Source organism: Astyanax mexicanus, unplaced genomic scaffold (genome assembly GCF_023375975.1).
Source record: "Astyanax mexicanus isolate ESR-SI-001 unplaced genomic scaffold, AstMex3_surface scaffold_111, whole genome shotgun sequence".
NCBI classification, from domain to species: Eukaryota; Metazoa; Chordata; class Actinopteri; order Characiformes; family Acestrorhamphidae; genus Astyanax; species Astyanax mexicanus.
This window is the reverse complement of record NW_026040037.1, coordinates 17,501-26,141: the sequence shown is the minus strand read 5'-3', so window position 1 is coordinate 26,141 and position 8,641 is coordinate 17,501. Positions and strand designations below refer to the sequence as shown.

Below are 8,641 nucleotides of genomic sequence, written 5' to 3'. Positions count from 1 at the left end.
GTCAGGTCTAGATAGGTCAGCTGCAGTCGCTAAAGCTTGTTTTACAGCAATGAAAGCCTGCTCTGCTTCTACTGTCCAGGAAAGTACCCCACTAAGGTTTCTCATGCCCAAGGATTTCACCATGTCCCTCAGTGGTTGCGTTTGTCCTACAAAGTCAGGAATGTATTGTCTGCTGTAGCCAGCTAGGCCCAAAAATGTCAACATATCCCTAACCGTAATTGGTTTAGTGTGTGACAGAATTGTAGATCTGTGTGAGGCGGACATGCCTGTTGAGCCCTGTGTGACCACTCTCCCCAGAAAAGTTACCCGTGTTCTACAACATTGCAACTTACTCCTAGAGACTTTGTACCCTGCATTGGCCAAACATTCCAGCACTGCTTTTGTGGCGTTTAAGCACGTCTCTGGCGTTGTGCCGCCAACCAGTAAGTCATCGACATACTGAGAAAGAATGGAGCCTTCAGGAAGGTTACAAGAGTCCAAACTACGTCTAAGAGCTTGATTGAACAATCCCGGGCTCAGGGCAAAGCCCTGTGGCAATCTACTGTATCGATACTGAATACCCCTGTGTGTAAATGCACATACGTCCCTACAGTGCTCAGCCAATGGTACACAAAAGAAAGCATTAGCCAAATCGATACAAGTAAACCATTTCATGTCTGGACCTAGTTCTGATAGTGTTGTGTAAGGGTTTGGGACTGGTATGGTGCTAGTAGCTAGTGCCGCATTTATAGCTCTCAGATCATGTGCCATACGGTATTGACCAGGTTCTTTTTTAGGTACTGGCAAAATTGGAGTATTCCAATCGGATTGGCATTGCTCCAGTACCCCGGCCTGTAAGAGTGCCTGAATGGTTTTGTCCAATGAGGCCATAGCCTCCGGTTTGTGTCTATATTGTGGTACCCAAATTGGTTCAGGTGTGGCCATGTTAAATGATACCTGGGGCTGATCCACAAAACCTACATCATCTGGACCCTGTGACCACAAAACATCCGGTAGAGATTCCAGCATGGCAATGGAGTCTGGGTGGTCAGAATCTTCACAGCCATGATGGCGTGGCAGGAGCTGGTGCTCCATTGTAACAGTTTCAATGTTAGTAGCTCTGATGTGATATGTGTTTGTGCTTATGGAAAACATCACATCAGGGATCTGAGTTTGTACCCAATCTGTAGCCGCATTTGCACGTTTGACCATGGGTCCTAATTGCTTAGCCTCATGTTTAGGGTGTAGAGCCAGTGACATGTGTGGTGCTGCAGTCTCATCCATTTTGTACCAGCTGTACTGCTGTGGTGTCAAAGTAACAGGAGCTGCCACTCCTTCAGGACCACAATACAGGCCATTAGTTTGGACCTCCCACTGTGTATCTTGCAATTCAGATTGGAAGGTGTCATAATATGTAATGTCTCCCCCTACGTCATAGAACAGGGTAACGTGGTACGGGTCGGCAGGCGGGGCATAGGGTGCCAATGCTCTGATCCACGGTGCCCATTGCTGAAAGAGTTCAAGAGTTTGTGGTGTGTGGGGTTGGTCATCATTCAACAGTCCCCAGTATATGTCCACAGTCTCGTCTTGACCAGTCTGCAAGAGATACATGCCCTCGGTGTATCCAGAAAGTCTTATGCGTTGCTGCCCGCTTAGCCATGTCAGCGTCAGGCCATCAGGTGAACACAAAATGGAAACACCCATTTTCATCAATAAGTCTCTACCACAAATGTTCAGTGGTGCTTGAGGTGCAATCAGAAAGGAGTGTAAGACAGTCTGTATGTCGTTGTGCACCTGGAGTGGTTTGGTCTTTGGCAGTGAAGTTGAAGTCCCCGAGAAGCCCCTGACCTGCACGGATTGGTTGCTCATCATGTTGGCTGGTAGTGCAGTTGTCAATGTAGACCATGTAGCCCCGTATCCACCAGGAAAGGGATCTCAAGGGTACCGACGGTCAGTGACAGCATGGGTTCTGCCATTCCCATGCTGTGCTGGTGCTCCTCTGGGCCCCGTCATTGTCCACCCCAGGGCTCCATGCTGTATTGTCCAGCTGGAGGTTGTCCTGGTGCTGCATGGTGGTTGGGTGCCCAGTGGGTCTGGGTTGGTGGTGCCGCCGTGCCAAGTGCCACATGTTGATTGGGTGTCCATTGAGGCTGGAATGGTGGACGGTACGTGCCTTGTGCCGAATTCTGCATCGACATCCAATGGGGCTGGGTTGGAAGAGCAGTAGTGCACTGTGCTGCCCAATGATCAAATTTACCGCATCTGAAACAGGCACGTGAAACAGGTGGGCCTCTGCCACGCCCCCTTCCACGTCCCCGTCCCCTGTTCGCCACATAGGGTCCACTGTAATTGGATTGACCTTGATTAGAATTGGGTTGGGCCAAAGTTGGTTGTGGCAATTGCTGGGGTGGCAGATACTGCTGTTGAGTCTGTTGCACCGGTGGTGCAGCTTGCTGGACAACTGGCAGCATGGTGTCTGTTTTTGGTTTATTCTTAGAATCCTTCACATTTTTTCTAGCTTCTAGTAGCTGAGTTTTCAACAGTTCCAGTTCCATCTGGTTTTTCTGTTTGGCTGCCTCAACCTGCCTATCCTTGTGTTTATTCATATGGAATAGAATATGCCTCACCCATTGGTCATGAGGTTTATCTGGCCCCATATCTGGATCATCCTCAACCTTAACCTTAATGTAATTGGGTAGACCTGATAGAATAGCATTTCTCCACCACAACGCTGTTTGAGGCCTAGAAGGGTGGGTTCCAGCGCTGTTGGTCCAGTCTTCCACCGCCTTGCTGAGATGCTCACCCGGATTGGTCTGATAACTGGCACAGTGGCAGCAGCCCTGGTTGGCCACATGTGTCGCATGACATCAGATATGTTCTGGGAGTACAAATGAAATGGTTCACTGTTGGCAGCGGTTGTAATGAGGGCCTGTCGTTCTAGTTCAGCCACCTCCATGCTGGTGGTTGACCTATTAATTAAATTCCTAAAATCACCCAAAGCCAGGGTGAGTCCTCCCGTTAAGCTATCAAGCTTTCTCAACCAAGGGGCTGCCCCACTAGTGAGGGATGGAAGCTGATCAGCTATAGTTTGTGCATCTGTTAATGATAAAGGCACATATTTAGGGTTTCCATTGCCACTAGTTAGCAATGGAAGATTGTTTGCTGGTTGTTCCACATCAGGGAATCTGACAGGGGGTTTAGTATGTCTTGTTGACTGTCTCGGGACATGGTGGTCATCTTGTTCAACTGCGTCAGATAGCTGACGGCGTACCTGCATGGTGGTGTTAAGTAGGTCTCTTGATATGTCTAACAAAGCTCCCACCCTGTCAACCCTTTCATGTAGGGAATCAGTCTCAGTGGAGGTGTCCTCATCCTCACCGTCATAGTCCTCCTGCCTGCCGTCCCAATCATGTGTTTGTGTAAGTCTACTATCCTGTCGTCTGTCCCTATCCCGTTTGTCATGAACCTTGTATTCACGTCTGTTAGTAGCTGCACCTTTATGCTTGTCATGCCCATGTAAGTCTGTGTCATCTATTTCCCCATGTAACTCTGCTGTTATGTTAACCCTACCCCTAGGTGGCGGAATAGGCCCTGTAACGTCTAAGTCCATGTCCAAGTCAGAGTAAGTGGTCATGTTGCTCAGGGATTGGGCGTGGTCTGGACACTCATGCTGCTTGCGATTGCTAAAAGGATCAGTTGGTGTAGAGTCAACAAAAGGCTCTGCTGGCTGAGGTGCTGTAGCATTAATCCTCATTTGAGTAAGCTGTTCATTCAAATCAGCATATGTGTTGTGTGAGGAAGTGTTAGGATGTTCAATAGTGACTCTTCCTGAATTAATAGTAATGACTGGCAGCATGTGAGTAACTGGTGTATTTTTATCAGTCTGCTGAGGTGTGAATGGATTGCGTGGGCTGAGTGTGGTGTGGTATGGTGGGGGCGGAACTGCTGCTTCCTGTTGTGGCTTAGTAGTAGAGTCATTGAGTTCCTGGAGAGCAGTTTCAGAAGTGCTCTGCTCCGCTGGGGGAACTTCCTCCTTTGTGTGTGTAACCATCTCTGGCAAAATGCCCAAAAGGATTCCCCGCAGTACTTTCAGTTCTGCCAATTCACGCTCAGCAGTTTTCAATCTACGTCTCGCCCCTGCCCGTTTTAGTATGCTGACTGTACTGAAAGTCTTGCGCGCCTTTTTCACTGTGTCAGTTTTACAGATAAGCATATAGTTGAAAACACCCATTAGGGAGACACCCTCAGTTACACAGCCTCCCTCTTGTTCTCTGGTCCATGCCTCAACATTCAGTTTAAGGGTCTTAGCCAAAAGATCCTCCCTCTTTTTACTCCCAGTAAACTCCCCTACTGCGTTAGCTAAACCTGCAATCTGACCTGCAAGAGATTTCCACTGCCAATTGCCTGGGCCGAATTTATTATCAAATTCTATACCAGGGTCTATATTTGCCATGTTTTGATCAAGACTGGACTCACCTGTTTTGGTCTTTAGTTCTACTGATCAACTCAAGCGTGTTTTGTTAGCACCGTTAGGTTTCCACACGCGAGGATTTTCGAACTAGTTGTCCAAACGAAGCTCCAAGTCAGACAATCAGCACATAAGCAAAGGAAACAGAAAAAGAACAAGAAATTCCGATTAGGATCTCTATATTTACACTTTATATTTAACAAAAATGTATAGGAAGGTATGGTGGGTTTAATACGGATTGCACTATATCAGGAACTATCACTCCGGTACAGGAGGAGTCAATGATGAGTCCCCTCTCAATTGGCGTAGCAAAGTAGGTAGTTATCAAAAATATAGCCACCTGATGTTCCTGAACACGTGCAGAATAAATCACTGTACTATTTGGAGCAAGAGACAAATGTTCAACTATTCCCTGTATCTGGCTCTCAGTAGGTGTATGAATCACATCTTCTTCTTTGTAAATAATGGCATAATTCAATATATCCTGTTTAAAAATGGGGTTTGTTTCTACAAACCATGCCCATTCCTCAATCATTATGCATTGTACTGTATGCCATATCACTGTGTACAAAAAATTATTCCCAACAATACTCAAATGTAACAAAAGAGGAGATGCACTATGTCAAAACCAAACAACAATTTTGCTACTAAAGTAGCAACAAAAACAACGCAACCCCTTTTACTGTGTCTATTCAGTCACCATCTCATCACTATCGCTGCTGCTATCAGTACTGTCACTGCTGTCACTCCCCAGAAAATGAATGGTCGAGAAAGGTGGGTTTAACACAGACTGAACATCACTGTCAATCATTAATACTGACTCACACGTTGAGTATACCGCAATGCCGTTCGGATGGTCAACTGCGAAGAATGTAGTAATTTTAAAAAGGGCGTCCTTTCCCACCGTTAACCGCACAGAGTGAATTATTCTACTTGTAGGAAGAAGCTGCAAATTCTGAGTAATTAGAAAACGTTCCTGTGGGGTGCATACAGTACTTGAACCATCTGTACTATCAATCAAAGCATTTTCTCTTATCTCAGGGCGGATAATGTCATGGCCATCTAACACCCATACCCAGTGTTCAGTCATTATCAGTTAAACAAGTAAATTACACCCATTGTTCTGTAGAATTGTTAAGTATACTCCAACTATCCTATTTATTTTATATATGTATATATTTTATTATTATGTTATTTAACCCCCTGCGCGCACAAATCACATACAACAATTAAATCAACAATTAACACTTGCTTTACCTTAGTTGTACAATACCAATAGCATGTATTTTTATTTTGTTTTTCTTATTTTTATTTAAACTACATACTCTTTCCTACTTTCCTGCTCCTGAGCAGAAAACACTACTGCAGAGTATTTCAGTGCTCGCTCTTTAAACTAAAAACTTAAAATAAAGAAAATAAAAAAGTTTTAAAAATCTCCCAGCAGTTTGTATAACTGTCTGGGTTTAAGGTGGACCACACCTCGGGATGACCCCGTCTTTTCCCAGCAATTATCCCACCTTGATCAGAAGTGGGGGGGGACGCCACCCTCCCGGTCCTTTATTTTATTTAGAATTAACCACTTTCAAGGAACACCACGTCCTAGCCTTTAATCTAACCCAATATGGGCAGATTCGGGTACGCCACCACCCTAGTTTCAATAGCACTGTTATCCTTTTTTATCCTTTAATACCGGTTTCCTTAACATAAAATAGAAGAAAGAGAAGAAGAAAAAAAATTCTAGTTGTTCAATCCAATTTACCAGGACGTTAGCCTACTGGAACCCATCACTCATTCTGTATGTTTTACATAGCCAATATGCAGATTTTTAATAAAAAAGGCAATCTGCTCACCTGTTTAGGATGGGCCCAGAAGAGTGATGAAGTCTGTCAGCTGGTCCTCGCCGGCCGAAACCCTGGATCACGTCGGATGGTCACCAAAATGTTGGAAAAGCTTTCTGTTAGCTTTCCTGTTGAATGTTCGTTGATCCAGGGATTCAGTCGACACGGAGATTGAGAATGAACAAGTATGATTTTATTTCAGAATTCTGGAGAAGAACAATTACAGGCATGTATTCTAAGACGTTACCCCAGTTCTTCTGACCTTCGACATTTCTGACTCCATCCTTATACCCTTGGGTGACGTATACCCTTCTGTGACGTACCTTGTTGCTAGGTGGCTTCTAATTTTTATGCTATCTTTCCAAATATGGTATATCATATTGTTTACTTCATTTTTCCAGACTTCTGAGGAACTTGAAAGTTGTCTTAACCTTTGCTTCTGAGAAATAGTAGGTGGTCAACTTCCCTTGCCAAGGTGACAAGGGAGAATCATTTCTCCCCTTTGCGACATGTCTTAAGGTCAACAAGGCACGGTTCCTCTTTAGTTCATACTCTGTTTTATTGATAATAATTTTGCTACATTCTACAGTCAGATTAATTAGTTCTACTAGACCTACAGTAAGATTAATTAGTTAGTATATTTTAACATAGCTTGAAGCTGCATGTATAATTTTGTTAGACGCAATCTTTAACTGTAAGGCTAGAAAATGTATGTTTTTACTGGTGTGTTAATCCGGCTCTCTTGTTGCTGACCTTTCCTAGAACGTAGGCGGAAAAGAGGAACTCCTCTAGAGCCCAGGAGTAAAAGAGGAACTCTTTTAGTCTGCTAGCCTCTGTAACCTCAAGATGTTTACCAGTAAGACGAGGAAGCGTGCTTTCTCGGTTGGGCCATTCAAATGTCAGAGACACACACACAAGTCATTGCTGTTTTAATATGAGAAGCATTTAGTGATTCAATTAATCAAATATAAAAATATGAAATGATTCAATTAATCAAGTATAAAAATATAAAATGTAAAATGTATACGTGTGGATTAGTGGCTAATTCTTGATTCAGTAATTAATGATTAGTAGAGTATAGATTTGTAGCTTTCATAGATCTATTTGTGTAATATATATTTTAGATTCATAGGTTAAGGCAAATATGTGTTTTAATCATTAGGTAAGCATTAGGTTAAGGTTTTAGCAAGCATGATTATCTTAAGCTAAGCTTGTTATTTTATAATCTTCCACACTACTTATGCAACTTCATCTATGTTGGGTTTCAGATAACAAACAAGTAATGTATAACAAGACCATGGTAATGGAAGCAAGAGGGGAAAAGCTTACAGCACCTGGTATTCCCAGGTGGTCTCCCATCCAAGTACTAACCAGGCCAAACCCTGCTTAGCTTCCGAGATCAGACGAGATCGGGCGTTCTCAGGGTAGTGTGACAGTAAGCCATTGTAGAGCTCTCATCAAGACTACTTATGCAACTTCATCTATGTTGGGTTTCAGATAACAAACTAGTAATGTATAACAAGACCATGGTAATGGAAGCAAGAGGGGAAAAGCTTACAGCACCTGGTATTCCCAGGTGGTCTCCCATCCAAGTACTAACCAGGCCAAACCCTGCTTAGCTTCCGAGATCAGACGAGATCGGGCGTTCTCAGGGTAGTGTGACCGTAAGCCATTGCAGAGCTCTCATCAAGACTACTTATGCAACTTCATCTATGTTGGGTTTCAGATAACAAACTAGTAATGTATAACAAGACCATGGTAATGGAAGCAAGAGGGGAAAAGCTTACAGCACCTGGTATTCCCAGGTGGTCTCCCATCCAAGTACTAACCAGGCCAAACCCTGCTTAGCTTCCGAGATCAGACGAGATCGGGCGTTCTCAGGGTAGTGTGACCGTAAGCCATTGCAGAGCTCTCATCAAGACTACTTATGCAACTTCATCTATGTTGGGTTTCAGATAACAAACTAGTAATGTATAACAAGACCATGGTAATGGAAGCAAAAGGGGAAAAGCTTACAGCACCTGGTATTCCCAGGTGGTCTCCCATCCAAGTACTAACCAGGCCAAACCCTGCTTAGCTTCCGAGATCAGACGAGATCGGGCGTTCTCAGGGTAGTGTGACCGTAAGCCATTGCAGAGCTCTCATCAAGACTACTTATGCAACTTCATCTATGTTGGGTTTCAGATAACAAACTAGTAATGTATAACAAGACCATGGTAATGGAAGCAAGAGGGGAAAAGCTTACAGCACCTGGTATTCCCAGGTGGTCTCCCATCCAAGTACTAACCAGGCCAAACCCTGCTTAGCTTCCGAGATCAGACGAGATCGGGCGTTCTCAGGGTAGTGTGACCGTAAG

At 44.2% G+C, this 8,641-nt stretch overlaps 5 non-coding genes across 5 annotated transcripts in view; all 5 read right to left on the bottom strand.

Moving 5' to 3' along the window:
* Nucleotides 1-7,607: 7,607 nt before the first annotated feature.
* On the bottom strand, nucleotides 7,608-7,726 carry LOC125788743 (5S ribosomal RNA). Its single transcript, XR_007429788.1, has one exon. It is a non-coding gene; the product is annotated as a 5S ribosomal RNA (ribosomal RNA).
* Nucleotides 7,727-7,836: 110 nt separating this feature from the next.
* On the bottom strand, nucleotides 7,837-7,955 carry LOC125788730 (5S ribosomal RNA). Its single transcript, XR_007429776.1, has one exon. It is a non-coding gene; the product is annotated as a 5S ribosomal RNA (ribosomal RNA).
* A 110-nt stretch (nucleotides 7,956-8,065) lies between these two features.
* On the bottom strand, nucleotides 8,066-8,184 carry LOC125788728 (5S ribosomal RNA). Its single transcript, XR_007429774.1, has one exon. It is a non-coding gene; the product is annotated as a 5S ribosomal RNA (ribosomal RNA).
* A 110-nt stretch (nucleotides 8,185-8,294) lies between these two features.
* On the bottom strand, nucleotides 8,295-8,413 carry LOC125788727 (5S ribosomal RNA). Its single transcript, XR_007429773.1, has one exon. It is a non-coding gene; the product is annotated as a 5S ribosomal RNA (ribosomal RNA).
* A 110-nt stretch (nucleotides 8,414-8,523) lies between these two features.
* The window catches only part of LOC125788726 (5S ribosomal RNA), a 119-nt gene continuing 1 nt past the window's right edge, over nucleotides 8,524-8,641 (bottom strand). The window contains exon 1 of the ribosomal RNA XR_007429772.1: nucleotides 8,524-8,641. This exon is cut by the window's right edge and continues 1 nt beyond it. This is a non-coding gene — a ribosomal RNA (5S ribosomal RNA).